The sequence below is a fragment of the Artemia sp. Qi Xiang Cuo genome, chromosome 8 (genome assembly GCF_049724085.1).
Source record: "Artemia sp. Qi Xiang Cuo chromosome 8, ASM4972408v1, whole genome shotgun sequence".
NCBI lineage: Eukaryota > Metazoa > Arthropoda > Branchiopoda > Anostraca > Artemiidae > Artemia > Artemia sp. Qi Xiang Cuo.
The window spans coordinates 6,388,464-6,406,642 of NC_142801.1; the positions used below are offsets into that span (position 1 = coordinate 6,388,464).

The 18,179-nt window shown below is 35.2% G+C and overlaps 1 protein-coding gene across 1 annotated transcript in view; it reads left to right on the plus strand.

The window, feature by feature from the left end:
- Window positions 1-18,179, plus strand: part of LOC148949097 (cytoplasmic dynein 2 heavy chain 1-like) — a 336,505-nt gene that overhangs the window by 249,739 nt on the left and 68,587 nt on the right. The gene's annotated exons all lie outside the window — the stretch shown is intronic.

Below are 18,179 nucleotides of genomic sequence, written 5' to 3' on the forward strand. Positions count from 1 at the left end.
AACGCCATCTAGCCTGTATTTATCCAATACGTTCACAACCAATTAAAGATGCATATAAAAGAATAAATTCTGATTGGTCTAGCAAAATAGCTTTAAGGATTTAGGAATGAAGAGACCAGAATCCTTCTTGAGGATTTTTTGGAGATCCCTACTATACCAAACTATAAATGATTAATTTCTTAGACCACACTGCTTTCCCATTTACAGAATTTAACGGGTATAATTTAATAAACATTGCAACAGAACAACAACAAAATATTTCAACTCCACGTCCGGGAGCCTTTTTCAACGGGAAAACAAAAGTCAAAGTTAAATCAAACCCAACATATAAAGAAAAGGACAAACAAGAAAACACACACGAAAAAATGAATAAATACAACTCACATCTTAATGACCTTCAAAAGCCTGCAATCACTGTAGATAGTCTGAATAAGCCCACAGAAATGACATAACATTGTCTCTGTTACACAAGATTGTTCTCGTATAGTTTTAATTTGGCACTGAGATCTAGCAAAAATGAAATATTATATTTAATATTTCATTTCATATTTAATATTTAAGTTTTCAATTCATTTAAATAGCATTTATATTTAAATACTATATTTAGTATTTGTTTCATTTTTATTTGATTTTCATATTTAGTATTTCATTTTTCATTTTATTTATATGGCAATTTATTTTTGCTAAATCTTATTGCCAAGCTTAAATTATACGAGGGACAATCTGGTGTAAAAGAGCAATCTTTTGTCATTTCCGTGTGCTTATTCAGGCTATTTACAAGACACATCCAATCAAAATTTTGAGAGAACTATTTTGTTCAGCATTGTTGAAAAGTCCTGTAATTATGTCTTCGGCAATATCACCCCTCCCCACCACAGCCCTCAGCGCAAGAGCTTTAAGTTAGGAAACCCGTTCATTGTTTACATGTACCTTAGGTTATTGATAAAGGTGGATATGTTTGACCTTCACTTTCCAAAAAGACAAAGGGCATTCAGAAATTGCAGTATTTTGGAGGTTATTAAGATGTGATTGCATTTAATTTATTCTAACTTTAACTTTTTTCCCCCGTTTGATAAAGGCTCTGAGACATGGATTCAAAATACACAGATTTATATTATTTGAAATTTGCTGTAGTTTTTTCCCAACTGTTTTATTTATATTATACCCGTTTTTCTGTCTTAAATTCACTAAATTATAAACTGTGATTAATTATGGCGCCAAAGGTACATTTTGAGATAATCATTATCACACTCATATAGCAGCTTACACAAAGATCATTCGACGCTCAATAGCAGATGATATCAAACAAGATATTAAACCTAACGTGTTGTACAATAAATCTACAATTGCTATTTACGAATGAATCACCCCTCTGAAACGTCTTTTAAGTGCCGTTATCTTTTCAGGGGGTGACGTATTTGTCAAGTGACAAATGTTTGTCACATTTGTTTAGGAGACAAGGCCGTATCCAGGCGAGGGAGGCTACAGGGTTTGACCCCCCCCCCTGAAATTTTTGTCAGAGTCGTAAAAACGTAACAAAAGGCATATAAACAAATTTTTGACGCATTAAAATAAAAATTCTAAGCCCGTCCCAAACAAAATCCTAGATACGCCTTTGTCAGGAGGTGAACACCTTGCAGTGCAGGATTAATTAGCTGTCTTCTTATTTTCAACCTCAAGTCTTGGTTTTGAGTTTGCATTTCCAATTCTTTTTTGAGGACTAAAGATGAATTGATATGACCCCTAGCCCCCACAACTCACTTCTCCTTCTTTTTTATTTTAGGCGGTTTTAACCGTACAGCACTAATTTAAAATCTGGCTCATTCATGTATCCAAATGTAGAGACATAGACATAGACATTTTTTACTTTACCAAAAAAAAACATTCAACAAACATCAGAACTCGACACATTTTAATATTAAATAAAAAAACAAATTTTTTAAACAAAAAAAAATAATACCAATGACAACAGGTGTTCCTGGGATATAGCTGTAACGGCATTTTGATAATCTGCATCCATATTGTGGGTTTCGATTTAGCTCAACGCCTCCTAAATATTTCCTGAAAAATTCACCCTAACACCGTTTTTCAACACTAGCAGCAGTCATAGCAGAAGTAGCTGTTGTATTTTTTGTTTAACGGTTGTAGTAGTACTAGCAGTAGCAGCAGCAGTAGTAGTTGTAGGCACATAGTACCTTTTGCTTCGTTCAACATCCCACTCAACATGTCCCGAAAATTTCAACTTTATGCTCTTAGCTGTTCCCGAAGAATTGCAGAAACACCCTTTTGACGCATAGTGTGTTTTCATTTAGATCAAATGAGTTTGTCTTCGGAATTTATTGTAACTAATTTAAAAAACTTTTCCCGCAAAACTAGTTTTTCGAAGAAAATTAAAGAGCTCCTTTAAGCCAAAAATTAGCAGAAAAAAGCCAAATAATCTTTCAAGCGCAAAACTACCACAAATCATTATGAGTAAGTAAATGTCACTCAAAACGAACAGAATTTACAATAAACAGCTGAATCAAACTCAAAACCAGAAAAAATTAACATGAGTAGGGCTGATGGCCCCCATGCCTTCTCAAGACCAGAACATTATTTGCTTTGTACTAAAAAAAAAAAAAACAATAAAAAAAAAATAAAGAACGTGGATTGTCAATTGATATATACTGATATTTATTTCTTGAAGCTTTGATAATTTTCTTATTTAGGAAAGTAGAAAAAAAAGAAAACGTTTAAAAAGTATTTTGTTTTAAGTAAAGCACAAATTATTTGAGTTTCATTTATAATATATATATATATATATATATATATATATATATATATATATATATATATATATATATATATATATATATATATATATATATATATATATATATATATATATATATATATATATATATATATATATATATATATATATAAATTTGACCTGAAAAATAAAAGTAAATATTATTTCCAAAAGATTTTATCTAAGTTGTTCACAGTAGAAGTATACATAACGAACAGTAGCAAAAAGTCTTCTGCTCTCCATTAAAGATTTTTGCAACAAATTAACCTAAGCCACTGTTCATGACTCCATCCTCGAGCACGCGCGATGACAAATGTCTCTGATGGAAAACCAAGTAGCAACTGAAACTATGGCTTTGACGGTTTAGGAACCGTCCTGAACTAGCGCGCTTTGATGTTGTATCATTTTTGGAGAAACTTTTCGCTACTGTTCTTTATAGATAGTTCTACTGTAATGTTCTTTGACAGCCTGGATACACTTACACTCTTTCTAATTATTTGAATTGTAAGAGCAGAAGTAGTAATAGTAGTAGCCCCAAAAGTTTAAACTTAATAATACCCCCAGTCGTTCCGATATAATGCTGAGGTGTCTTATGGGCAACCACAAACACAATGCCTTTTGATTTAGTTTAAAGCAAAATTTAGTTTTGAAGCATAATGGGACAATTACATAATTGTGGGGGTTGACATGCCCAATATCCCTAAGAAAATAGCTGCTGGACCGTTTTTTTTTTGCTCTTTTCTTTTGATTTTTTTTTTTTTTTTTTTGCATTTTTGCTATTTTTGAATTTCATTTATTTATTTATGACGATCTATTGTAGTTTTGCACTTCAACAATTTTTGGACTTTATTTCTTCTAATAATGGGTATAATGTAGCTCTTTACTTTTCATTGAAAACTTCTTTGAAAATATTTAAAATCAATCCGTGTGTAAGGGGTCCTACTCCCTCCCAGACTCTACTCTTTCCGCTAAAAATTTATAGTATTTGAAATATTTATTTTATTCAAATGCAACGGCCCTTGTGTTTGAGAAGTTGTTCTTAAAGAATCGGACGATAAGTCTAACTTCAGTATAAAGACTAAGATAAGGGCTGAGGAAAGGGTAGCCCCCCTCACATATTGATTAATTTCAATCCATTTTAAAGTTATAGTGTCACCCTTTACGTTTATTAGGAAAACTTGTTTCTGTTGTATTTAATTATATTACCGAATAAATATTTTAAGTTATCTTTCGACTTTCGATCCAAGGAACCCTTTTCAATGAACAAGAAAGGCTGAGTAGGTCAAAACATAAAATGCTTTATTGTTTTTGAAGACCTGTTGAGACATAATATTTGCTATTTTCAAAACATGTTTTTATGATAAATACTTCACATTATACAAATAAATATTTTTTAATATAATGTAATATGTTTAGCATTGCTGTTTTTGGTGAAGGGAAACTCAAATTCGACTACTTAGTGTCTTTAAAATCTAATATGTACATCCACTAAACTTTCAAAAACTGAAGAATGTTTCCACATAATTTAATTCCTTAAAAATTTTTGAAGCGCCGAACCTTCAATGGTTAGTGCTAGAATTTTCTGGCAAGCACAATTCTTCCGAAATACGTATTTATTAATTAACCGTATTGGTTTCCTACACGGAAATTTGTTGGACTAGACAACTAGAGATCTGACATGTAGAAATTATATGAGAATGGTTGTGGAAGACAATGCTTCCGCTTTTACTATAAATGAAGCCAAACAAACTGAGATTTTGAATAAACATTTCTGTCTTATTCGTTACTAATTATTTTATTCCACCGTCAAATTGTGTGTCAGGGCAAGGGATGTAAGTTATGCTTCAGCGGCAAATCAGGTTTTCATGGAAGTGGTGGTCGTACAAACTTTTAAGGAAGCTTACTTGATTGAAAATTGAAAGTTCTAGTTCCTTTTAAGATTCAACTATAATCGGAGGGCAACTAGCCCTCCTTCCTCCAAGCCCTCTTTTCCCCAATTGTATCGGGTTGAAATTTGTCAAAATTTTGAGATAGCTATTTTGTTCAAAATAGTCCAAATGTCAAATAACTATGGTTCCAGGTTTGAAGCACCCCCCCCCCCCTCCAGCCTCTCGGGGAAAGGGCTATAAATCATGCTAGTTACCCATTTTTAACATATAAAGTTTTTTATGGAACGGGTGGTTGTACAAAATTTGGAGGTATTTTGAATAAATATTTTTGTCTTATTCATAACTAATTATTTTATTCTACCGTCAAATTGTGCGTCAGCCCATTCAACACATGTGCTATCAGGAAAGGTAAAACAAAATGAACAGACTCAAGTTTTTCTTTAGTTTGTTTGCTATTGAATTATGGTTTATAACCAGGGCCCTTCGTATAGAAGGACTTATCATAGAAACTTGGAAATTGGCTCATTCGATTGGAATTTGAAAGCTCTAGTGCCATTTCTAAGAGTTAATAGTGATGGAGGGCAACCATTACCCACCCCACGCATTTTTTCTCACCAAAGACATTCGACAAAATTTCTAAAATAGTCATCTTGTTCAGCATAGTCAAAAGATCCAATAACTGCGCCTCTGGGGATGACCATTTCCCTACAGTCCTTGGGGCAGTGGTTGTAAGTTATACACCTCACGCATTGTTTACATATAGTATTTGTTACAGGGAAAGGGGGCATGTTTGACATTTGATTTCCAAAGAGGCCAAGGGCATTTAGGTGAGCTTTTCAGGGAATGCTGAGGTGAGTGTTTTAGTAAATCGAAACACACTGAGTGCAAGCCAACTACAAAAAGGGATGATTGGCTTCTGATAAAAATTTTCTGGGGGGAGGGGGTCTGGCACTAGAATAGTGGTATTGGTTAAGGGCAGGAAAATATATTTTAGAATATATTTTCTTAGGAACACATTTAGTAATTCATTTTTAAAAAAAATATACAAGCAAAATAATAACTAATTTTGTTTAGAAAATGAAACAAAACTCAGAAATATTTTAAACGGCGAGGATTACTGGCAAAGTGATCAATTCATTTAATTTATTAAATAATTAATTGCTATACTATTTATTAAGTCTGGAATCTTAGTGCAAAGGAAATTCAAACCCAAATCGATATTATGGATAGATTTATTGTTTACCCAGATTAAAACAGGCCTACGCTTGTCTTTATTCAATTTCCGAAGCCTTTGAATAGGCTACAGAAGGAGGAGAGATAGGACTTTAAAAACAGCTTCCAAGGGGATATTTTAGGCTCTAATTTTATTCCCGGAAGCCTCAGTTATCTGTCCTAGTTCAACAGCTTTCCAAGATCTCAAAAGCCCCTAAAGTGGGTTTCTCTCCCAAACTGTTGACCCTCCGTGAGCCTTCAGATAAATTTGAAAGGGGGAGTGGGAATTAATATCTCATTTCCTTTTTTACACTGCCACCCTGAGCCTCGCCAGCAAATTCTTGGATGAGGGGGGGGGGGTAAATGCTACTATAAACTTTGTTTTAAGCAACTTTAAACGGTAATATATTTTTTTCTATTTATATAGCCTACAATATCTATATAATGTATTTAAACATCTGCAAACTCAATTAGAGGTTGTGATGGCTTCAACGACGCATAAGATCAGAAGTCTCTTAGAATTTCCATCCAAAAGAGCCGTAATATGTCTCTTCGTCCACCCAAAAATCTATCATAAAAATACTATTAAGGACTTATTCAACTGAACTAATGTCCTTCGCAAATTTTTACAATAAATTTAATTTTTTTTACAAACCTTTAATTGCAATCCAACATTTTAATCGTTAAGCAGAAAAACTGGAAAAAACAGGGGGGGGGGGCTACTAATCAATTTCAAATTGTTGATACATAAAAATCAAAAGAGGGGCTTAAGAATAAGAGGGCCTTAACAGGCCGGTCCTTCCCCCCAAATCATAACTTGGTAAAGCCTGGGCATGATTCAAAAAATAAAAATTCGAAAAACTATAGGCTACCTTCTACGAGGGGGATTTCCCCTCCTCAATTTCTCGCTCTTTTTTCTAAATTGTAACTTTTTGCCCTATTTCCTTAAGATAATTTGCTAAAACACAAGAGCCATTGAATAGGAAAAGTAAGCTTATTTAAAGCACTGAAGAACTCTAGTTTAATGAGCGAGGAGCTGAGTCCCCTTTACATACGGAAAAGTTTCATTCCATTTTAAGTTTCAAAGTTGCTTCTTATTTTTAGATGGAAACAAAACTTGTTTTTTGTTTAGTTACTCTTCGTGAAACGGTATAGTTTTAGGAACATGAAACTTTTGTAAGCGTGGAAAAAATGGTCAATGTGTCAACGCTCTCTGTGTGGTTTTTGTCGGATAGCAAAGCATTGAGAATCTTTTTTTTTTAAGTTAATGAAAAATGTATGCCAAGTAAAATAAAACAACATAAAAATGAAAAAAAAAGTAATCACAAAAAAAAAACACAAAACAGTAGCCTCCTTATCAAAAATAAGATAGGAACTTCTGAAGTTCAGTTCTATTAAGCAATGCCATAAGTTTTGGCTCTCTTTCCTTTGTTTTCCTCATAATTACTTTATCGTCCCCAATTTCAAAGGGAGTCAACCCCTCCCCTGGGAAGCCCATGAAAAGGTGCATAAATTTGAACTTTCAGGGAAGGAGGAGGGAGATGCTCAATTGACCAAAAGGCAGTGTCAGCACGCTACTACTACTGCTAATATTACTACTACTGCTGCTACTTCAACTACTACTTCTATTGCGACTTCCACTAAGGCTGAGGATATTAAGGTGAAATTTTCAAGAAATGTTGAGGAGGAGGTTGATCTAAATCAAGAAACACTATGTGCTCACCAGTTGTTAAAAGGATATATCAGCAATATCTAGGGAACTGCTTAGTATATTAAGTAGAAACTTTCAGAGAATAAAGAGGGGAATGTTCAACTGACCAAAAAGCAATATTTGCGTGCTACTGCTGCTACTAATACTACTGCTAATACGGCTACTACTACTCACACTATTCCTACTTCTTTTATTATGACTTCTACTTCTTTAAGACTAAGGGTATGAAGGTGAAAATTTCAGGAATATTAAGGGGAAAGTTGAACTAAACCAAAACACACTCTGTGGATGCACAGAGTGTGTTCAACGTCCTCGTCTTCAACGTCCATACTGTAGTCTGAAGAGTTGCTGTATACAGACTCGTCTACTTCAGAATCGTCACTAAAATTCCAACTCTTGTTACAAGAAATACCTACCCCGGATATTGTGGCCGAGGAACGTCCTCGTCTTCAACGTCCAAACTGTAGTCTGAAGAGTTGTTGCATACAGACTCGTCTACTTCAGAATCGTCACTAAAATTCCAACTCTTGTTACAAGAAATACCTACCCCGGATATTGTGGCCGAACGTGGGAATTCGTCATCCCGTGAGATGAAAAACTGTTAAGAGCGAACCGGCGAAGAGAGCACGTCACGGAGGCTGCCAAAACACAGGCTAATAATAAGAGAATACAGAGTGAGTTCATGGCTTTTCTAGCATCGTAATTAGGTGTAAGTTTGCATACAAAAATTGAACAAAATTCCAGATTTAATCACCATAGAACGTGACCCAATCTCGTATTTTTATTAAAAGTGTCAGTCAAGTATCCACCAGAAGTCCCATAGGTTTTTATATTGAGATCATTTGGTTTGGCAAAACGTGGGCCGTATCGATCATGGACCGATCTCCCCTACTGCTGATACTATAGCTAAGACTAATACTTACTCTACTGCTACTACCACTACTAATATTACTAGTGATACTACTGCCAGTAAAGCTAAAGGTATTAAGGCAAAAATTTTGAGGAATGTTGAACTAGATCAAAATACGCGATGTGCATGCAGGTTGTCAAAAGGATGTATCAGGAATGTCTCAAGAGCCATTTTGGGTATTGAGTTGTTACTTTCAGTGTTTGTTGAAGGTGATATTGAAAACAAAAAAGTGCTATGTGAATGGCAGTACTAGTCCTACTACTACTACTACTACAAATATTGTTACCAATGAAGCTAAGGGTGTTAAGGTGAAGCTACTAGCGAATGTTTAGGGGGATGCTGAACTCCATCAAAATATACTATGATAATGTAGATTATCAAGAGAATGTTCCAGTAATATCTCAGGAACTGCTTATAGCATTAAATTGAAGCTTTCAGGGTATGTTGTAGCGAATTTTGAACTAACCAAAGGGCAGTATGTGCTAACTACCACTGCTACTAATAAAACTGGACCTACTACTACTACTACTACAACTACGACTACTAGTACTTATACTAATGAAGCTAAAAGTATTACGGTGAAACTTTAAGGGAACTTTTAGGGGAAGTTTCGACTAAAACAAAATGCACTACGTGTATGCAGGTTGCCAAAAAGGTAGACTATATAAACATCTTAGGGACAGCCTAGAGCATTAAGTTTAGACTTCCAGAACATGCTGAAGGGGATTTTGAACCAAGCAAAAGCTTTTATATGCATATAACTATTACTACTTCTACTAACTTTACTATACCCCTTCTAAGGCTAGGGGTATCAAGGAGAAGTTTTACGGAAATATTGACGGGGATGGAGAATTAAATTGAACCACGCTATGTGCATGCAGACTTAAAAGGGCTTATCAGCAGTATTTCGAAAACCGATTAGAGTATTAGGTTGGGACTTTAAGAACATGTTAAGGGATATGCTGAACGAATAAAAGTGCCCTATTTGCATACTCCTACTGGTATTAGTGCTACTATCATTAAGGCTAGTGGTATTATTTTTGAACTTTTATGGATTATTGAAGGAGATATTGGGGTAAAACCAAAACACGCATATGAGTAAGGGATGAAGAACTTTCATGAATGAATATCAGTTTATTTATATTTTTTTATATCAGTTAACTGTCAATCCACATTAATTTGTTGTTGTTTTTTTTTAAGTAGTCTGGGTTATGATGGTGATTTTCATCTTTATCTTTTTTTCAATTTTGTGAGAAATAAAACACATAGCTATAAAAAGGATTGTTTTCAGTAAAAGGCAAATTATTTGTAAATTTTATCACCTGCATTCATAAAAAAAAAATCTTAGAAAACCTGCATTAATAAGAACAAATTGAGTAGCCCGAAAAAATAAATAAAACCTTCCGTAAGGTTTAATTATACCTAATACTTTTTTCTAAAACTATTAGGGTATGGACATAATAGCGCATCTAATACTTATTTTTGTAATTGATATCAACAATAAAGTCATTGAAAAAGTAGTTTGCTATAAATCACGTCATGAAATTTGTAAAGTTTTTTCATTGTTTTCATTTATTTTTGCAAGGTTGTAATTCTTCAGAAATTCTGAAAACCTGTAAGCACCTCTTTGTAGAAAAATCAAGAATCACAAACATGACAACTTGCTATAGGTCGCAAAAGCTACGTGATGGGAATAATATCTTAGATGCTCCTTTGGTCAGCTACGCAGGGCCTGGTGGCCTTGCGCGTAGGACTTTAGCGTTGGATTATGTGCCACAAGGTACTGGTTCAAGACCTTGTTTTATTTATAGACCTTATTTTATGAAGTAGGGATGTCTACAGGCTTCTTATCTGTCGTATGTGTCAACTACACATATTTATGATAATTATCTAATCGACAAGGATAGTGGCGTATGGCGTGATAAGGTTATGGTACGGATATTTGGCTAGGTAAGAGTTTTTCAGATATACCGTATTCTCGATAAAGTTGTGATATTTTTGCACAAAAAAAAATGGATTTTAAATACTTCGATCAACTTATCATGGACATAAAAATAAGTCGATCTGTCTTGGTTCAAAACAATTTCTCAGGCGATCGGGCCAGGTAACTACCGCGGACCATAAACACTTTTCAATTTTAGTCCAACTCCAATTTGAAACTACTGCTCGCCATCTAGAATGGAGCTTTCCACTCGAAAGCAGAAACATGGCTTAAATTAACAGAATCTTAGGTGCATAACTTCAGATAGTCCTCCCCGACATAATTTACGAAACTCAACTTTAGATCACACACTGAATTCTCAGGCTCATTTACTAGCAAAAACGATCAGGTTTGTCCTCAGGCAAGAATCATACTAAGCTTTCAAAATCTGACGCCATGTTTATCAATACGGCCTGAGGTCTGCACTTGCTCTAAAAACTGCAGAGGTTAGAATCTTGCCCCTTTCTAACAATAAGCTGAAATCGGCGAAATAGGAACAAAAAAGGACAAAACTGTGTTGCTCCAGCAAACACAACTAATTTTTATTAGCCCAATTGATAGAAACTATGGTTAATAATGGTATCTAGTGAAACTAGCAAGCTCTCATAAAATGAAGGCTCAACTTTGGCAAACCTATAAAGATGGCTGCCAATCTTTGAAGCTTTATTTGGGGCACAGTATATATAATTATCCAGTAAGCTTATCACAGATCATTTCTGGTCTTCCTTTTCGGTGCGAACCAAAAGCTCCTCCCACTTCTTTCTTCATTTGTGGATCAGTGTGTTTGCGTCTATCAATCAGGAATGGTTACAAAATGAATTATTCGTAATAGCGTGTTTCCACTTGTTTCCGATTGTTTCGCGTCTGACTTGTCTACCCGTGAAAAGATCTGATGCCGCTTATGTTTCTATCTGCAAAAACGTTCTCCGGGGCACTCGCACCCCGGTCCGGGTTTTTATAATGGGTGAGATAGGGAATGATCATACTGGATAATTATATAAACTGTGATTTGGGGCTTAAGTAGAAGGGAAAACCATTTTAGGCTAAAATTTGTAATGCATAAAAATCATTTGATTTTTATATTATTCGTGATGGATTAGATCTAGACGGGGAAAATGGACGAGAAACATGTCCTTATTTTTGTTTAACTTAATCATCCTGAAAACCTGCATGGGGGGTGGGTTGAGGATCCAGAATTTTTTTGGGAAGATGAGCTTCGACAAAAATATGTCACGTTTGGTTCGACTAAAAAAAGATTCTGAACTTTTTCTCTTCTTTTTTTAAGCAAACCAGAAATCTTCAAAAGTTTGCCCACCAAACAGAAAAGTAGGGTTAATACCTCATCACGAGAGGTGAAAAAGCCCCCCTTTGGTGTTCAGTGGACTGTAACATTAAAAAGGTGAAATTAGAGCATTATGAACTTGTTTTATGAATTTACTTTCAATTCCTCTTTCAAATCCTAATAGCAAATTCCTCCAGCCAGTGGTCAAGGGAAATTCACCGTCTCGGTCAATACTTATGTTTTGAAGAGATTGTTTTAAAGGGGGTTTTGAATTATGTTTGACATCCCGCTTGCTAATCTCTGACTTTGTCTATTGGCGACTTGACTTTTCTTTCGTTGCTCATCTACTAGCTGTTCGTAAACAGAATTTCTTGATTTACTAGTGATACTGTGATTTAATGTAATACCAAATTAAAACAAATTTACGTGGATATTGACAAATCAATGGTTGTGGTCAGTCTAGAAGTAGTTATTTATTTACTTATAGCACAATGTGTCAAGAAACACTTGACGAAGCGAAGCTTCATGTACCGTATGCTGTCTAAACATCTTTAGACTGAAATACCCTTTCTAGCTAGTGACGTGCTTTGATTCGTATCTAGGATCAGTAATATTAAGATGACATGAGCTATATGCTTCCACGTTCCTACTTCTTATTTCAGAATAACTTTTATATGTTTTTGCGGTCTTGGATTTGGAAAAATATGAACGTTGGTAGTGTTTTTCCGATATCGTTGCTGCCGTGTCTAATAGAAGAATCTGATCTTAAACTCCCGAGAAAAATACGCGAAACTAAGGAAGAATCAGGTCCTTATTGTTTAATTTGGTCAACCTGAAAATCTGCATGGGGGGAGGGAAGGGGTTAACTCAAACCATAATTTTGTTTGGATGTCGGGCTTCGACATGTCACGCTTGGTTCGACTCGAAAAAAAGTTCCTAAACTTTGTTTCCTGTTCCCTTTAACTGAGCCAGATATGTGCTTCTACAATTTGACCATATAACAGAAATATGAGGTCAACACTTAATCATAAAAGAAGTGAAAAAGCCTGTCTTTCGGCAGGCTTATTTGTCCCTAACTGTTGTCAAAAGGAGGGTCATCAATACAATGAAAATCCGAAGGGTCACAGTGTGACAACTGAACTGGCATTGCCATGCTGATCGGACTTTTAGGCGTGAAAATTAAATTTTATTTTTCTTAGTTTTAAGGGCTGGACAGAAGCGGTTTTTTCCGGCTAAACAGTATTTCAAGCAGTTTTCTACCAAGGTTTTTCCCTAAGTTAGTGCTTTTTTGAGCGCTTTTACGCAGACTTATTGAAGTCTGATTCAACAGAACTATTTTTTTATACTAGTTTTGTGAAGGTAATTACTACAAAGATTTAAGCTTATCCATCATCTATTAATACCTGAGTGTGTCCTAATTTTACAAGCTCGAAATGCCTGTCAACACTGAGTTTCCTATGGAAAAGTCAGTGTGTCGTTTCTCACACCTATATTTTTAACAACACTAGTATAATATCTTCTGCAGGTAACGTGCATCAATAATTATTGTTAAATTATTGTCATTTATTATTATAAATGTTATTATATGGTAACACTATCATAATACAATTATAATTTAACTTTCTTTAAAACCATTTATAGCACATACCTACCCTCTAGGCAGGACGATCCATAAAGCATCTAGGTTTTCATTGTGGTATTCAGAAATAACTAAATTACTAAAAGAAAGTTGTACAGTTATTAAAAAGCCGGCGTTTCATGTTACCCCTAGAAAACCCTGGGTTACTAGAGGACTGATGAAGGCCATATCAAATCGAAGACTGCTATATAAATATTCTGTAGTGTCTCCTGAGGCGAAAGTGAGATACAAGAAATATAATTGTGAACTTAATAACCTATTACGAGAAGCGAGAATTAATTATTGTCGAAATGAGTTTAAAAAAAGTGCAGGTAATCCCAGGCAAACGTGGAGAGTAATTCACTCTGTTCTCAGCCCTTCCAAAAGTTCAATTTTTCCTGAAAATTTCAACACTTATTCTTCGATTGTAGATAATATGTGTGACCATTTTTCTATTGTTGGTAAACGGATAGCGAACTCCGTGAGAAAATTTTCTGAGGATGGAACATACCACCAGTTTTTACCCGAGGAAAGTGATGTATCTGCATATCTGAAACCAGTGACTGCTAGTGAATTACGTACCACATCGTGGAACATGAGAAATAATGCTTCGAGTGCTGACTTCCTTTCATTGCGTGTAATTAAGTATGTTTTCTCGGAAATATGCGACCAGGTTTGTGTTCTATTTAATATGTGCCTAAAAGTTGGTGTTTTTCCCGATTTTATGAAAATTGCTAGAGTGGTTCCGCTTTTTAAGGGCGGAGAAAAAAATTGCCGAATGATTATAGGCCAATTTCATTGCTGCCAGTTTTATCGAGAGTTTTTGAAAAATTGATTAGTGGCAGGATGGTCTATTTTCTTGAGAATAAAAAGTATTTTAGTAAAACTCAGTTTTGACTTCGTAAAGCAGTGTTGACATATCAAGATCGTCTTTTTCTCACGACATTTGTGAACGATGCTCTGGACCAAGGGTGAAAAGTTGCATCTGTTTTTTTTGGACATTATGAAAGCCTTTGATGCAGTGGACCATGGAATTTTTCTGGTGAAGCTGAGGAATCGTGGTTTTCGAGGTATATTTTATCGTCTATTGGAATCTTTTCTCCAGGATAGAAAGCAGTTTGTCCGTGCTGGTGAAATTAAATCGCAAGTTAAAAGTGTTGAATTCGGTGTCCCTCAAGGGTTTGTTCTGGGGCCACTACTGTTTCTTATATATATTGATGACCTGCGAAATGCTATCAATGGACTTTCTTTTGATTTAAAATGTCGTGATACTGGAGCATCAAAATCTATTTTGCCTTATTTTGCTGATGACACGCATCTAACTGTTGCTGCAAAAACCGGGGAAATGCTTATACAAAATCTTCAGACTGGTATGTTAAACATTGAGAAATGGATGAGGGTTAACAGACTTCAGCTAAACCATGCAAAATCCCATTTTGTAATGTATGGGAGAAGTAGCAATTACTACCCTTGGATTGACAAAATACAGTTAGGTGAAAATATTCTGCCTCGGAAAGTTTCGACAAAGTATCTAGGGGTGATTGTTGATGAGTGCCGTAACTTCAAAGAGCACATTTCATGTGTTAGTGGCAAAGTCGCTAGAAATGTTGGGATGATGAGGAAACTGAAGTACTTTTTTCCGAAAGACAGTATGAGATTGCTTTATTTTTCTTTTGTTCACCCATACCTTCTATATGGTTGTCTTGTGTGGTCAAGTACGTTTTTAATGCACCTTCGTCCCCTTAGAAGTTTACAAAATAATGCCCTACGTGTTTTAACTGGAGATAATCATAATATGTCTGTTAGACATAGATATAATCAAGTAAGTATATTACCGATGGCTGGATTATTCCGTTTTTATAATGCTCTTTTTATGTTTAAATATGCACACGCGTTATTACCTGAGTGTTTTAGGGAAATGTTTACAAGTGGTGTTAATTTTCATAGTTACTCGACCAGAACATCAACACCTGTTCGACGAACTCAGGACATTACAAAGTAATCTGTTTTTTCCATAATAAATGTTGGCCCTCATGTGCTGTAACCATTAACGCAGGCAATTTCAACATTTGATGAGATAAATGATTTTTTTAGTAAATTAAAAGGACAGTGTTTGTCTACATATAAGTTTTAATCTTTGCTGGGCGAATTTTCTCTCAAGTGATTGTGACACTTTTTTTGGGGAGGGCGACGAGGAGGTAGAATAGAATGAATGATTTTTAGTTTTGTGTCTTCGGTATCCAATTAGGTCGTGAAATTATTAGAAATTAATTTATTTCGTTTATTTTTATTTATTTATTTTCTTCTTATTATTTTTTGTCCTTTTTTTTTGGGGGGGGGGTCTAAGGCTGGCTGGTAGTAATTGTGTATGTAGGGTTTTGTAAAAGGTGATGTATACCCATACAAGTTTAATAAACTTCGGGTTTTGTTGTTAATGTGTGTATTTTTTTTAGTAAAACCTTTTTCTCTCTCTCAGGTTAGCGGTATGCCCGTACCACATTATAGTCACACTTGTCGATAAAATCAAAAGCACGCACGACTACAGCGCCAATTAGGTTCGCCATTTCGCGAGTTGAACATTGTTCAACTTTCAAGCATAAGTTTCTTGACTGACAAATCAGAATCAACGTTTAAGGCATACTTTTTTAACCTAGAAAAGATGGAAACTTAGAACAGCCGCTTTTCTATCTGGGAGAGGAATTTGACAAAAGTTAAGAAGACTTAGCATTAGTAGAGAACAGTTGGACACAATTACTCTTGGAGCAAACTCTTTAAACTAATTTCTTGCTTTTTAAATACAAGTGTGACACTAAAATCAAGAAAATTGCCATGTCATTCATGCTATTTGGCTTTCTTTATCGATAGATGTGGCACGGGAAGTAGTTGAATGGTCCTATCTCCATGAATGGGTGATCCAACCTTTCATGGTGGATGGCAGTCGTTTGCTAGCTACTTTCTATTTCTTCAACCTTTGATATACAGTTTCAAATTTTTCTACCAGCCTCATACTGAAGTTGTACCTTGTGACACGGACGAAAGAAGTGGGGGGGGGGGTCCATTTTGCCACCGGGAAATAATAATACACCTTGAACGTGCATGAAAGCAAAATCCTTGTTTAAGTCTTAGTGAAAACAAATATTGGCCAACTCTTACGCCCCTGAAAAATTTCCTAGTGGCACTCCTGCCTAGTGGATATAAAAAGGCTAACAACCCCTGGTTTACACTAATTAAATAAGAAAACCCCTCGGGCTTTTCCTTAAGGATTTCTTACACATATAAAAAAGCGGGTCCTAATCCTCGTCTCTATATTGTCCAAGCGTTTATGTGATAATTCTTGTGAGTATAATTCTAGAAAATTCTATGTGATAATATAGAGCATTCTATTCATGATGCAAAATAAGATATTCAGACATTTTATAGTAAATATTACTATATTTATACTAATATTACACTTGTAAGACTTGGCAACATTGGATAGACACGTTAAATATTCCTTTAGATCAGGGATAATCCACAGCCTTAAGACTATAGAAAACTTGTAAGTTATCTTTGGTGATTTAACTTTTAGTGAAAAACTGCTAGCATTGCTTACTGTGCAACACAGGAGACTTTATTAGAAAAGCAGGAATTTCAAAGAAAATTGGGCAGCTGATATAGGCAATCTGGCAATGTTATAAGTTTAAAGCTGAAATTTAACTCTAATTGATGGTAGTCGGTCAGCATTTTTCTTTTTTTAAAGAAATTTATCAGGCCAAGGTCCAGTCTAGACAATGCAGGGCTAGGCTAGCTTGGGGAAATGTTGGTAGGTTAAATAGACCAGAGTTGTGTTTTTGTGCACAAGGTTTGAAGTGGGTTGGACAAAATTGTTTTCAGGTTCTCCATGTTCAACCCAGCAAAACTTTAAAGCGTTTTCATCTTATGGGTTCCAAGCGTGTTGAACACGGGTTCCTCAAAATTATAACGCGTCACAATAGCATGGTTGAACATGGGTTCTGAGAAAACATTCGCCCCTGTTGAGCACGGTAGTAAAAACGATCATCTGCATAACCCATGTTCGATTTGGGTGGCCTGAAAACGAGGCTTAGTTGACCCCCAGCCGGCATTTCTACTTATGACATACTTCTGCTTTATTTCCCCTCTCCTACATTTCAAATTGCCAGAAAAAAAAGGACTCAATAGTTTAGAGCTGGCTAAAAATGGAGCAAAATCGTTAAACGTTGGGATTTGTTGCTGATTTTCCTTTCAATACCAACTCTAGTTTCCCCTTCTATATGTTTATCATACTCTTTGCGCACAGACCAAGAATATGCACCCCTTCCCTCCCTCCTTAGGTCCTATAACTGCAGTTCGCAACCTGAATAGTATTTGAAGTTGAACTTAACAATTGCTCAAATAAAATATGTATCAAAAGTATTGCTATAAAAAGAATTTAGTTTTCTTAACTAGTTTTTTTGGTATTTTTGTTTGCCACTGAAAAAGCCTCAGGATTGTTGCCAAAATATCTAGTTTAGTTGGTCCATATCAGTTTTTAGTTGTATATTGAACACCAGAGTTTTTAATTAGCTCAAGAGTTGTTGTCAACAATAAAACTATTACACAGAACACTAGTACCTGACAATAGTTGATCTGGCAATAGACACTTCCTCATATTTCAGACCCCTCACCCTGTGGCAGTTCTGGCCTCTCTTGCATCCAATGAAAAACTGGAGCAGCACCTTGTCTATGCCCCCCTTAGTTTTATGACTATCTGCCTTTAGTTCTGCCATAGGATGGATGAATGATCCA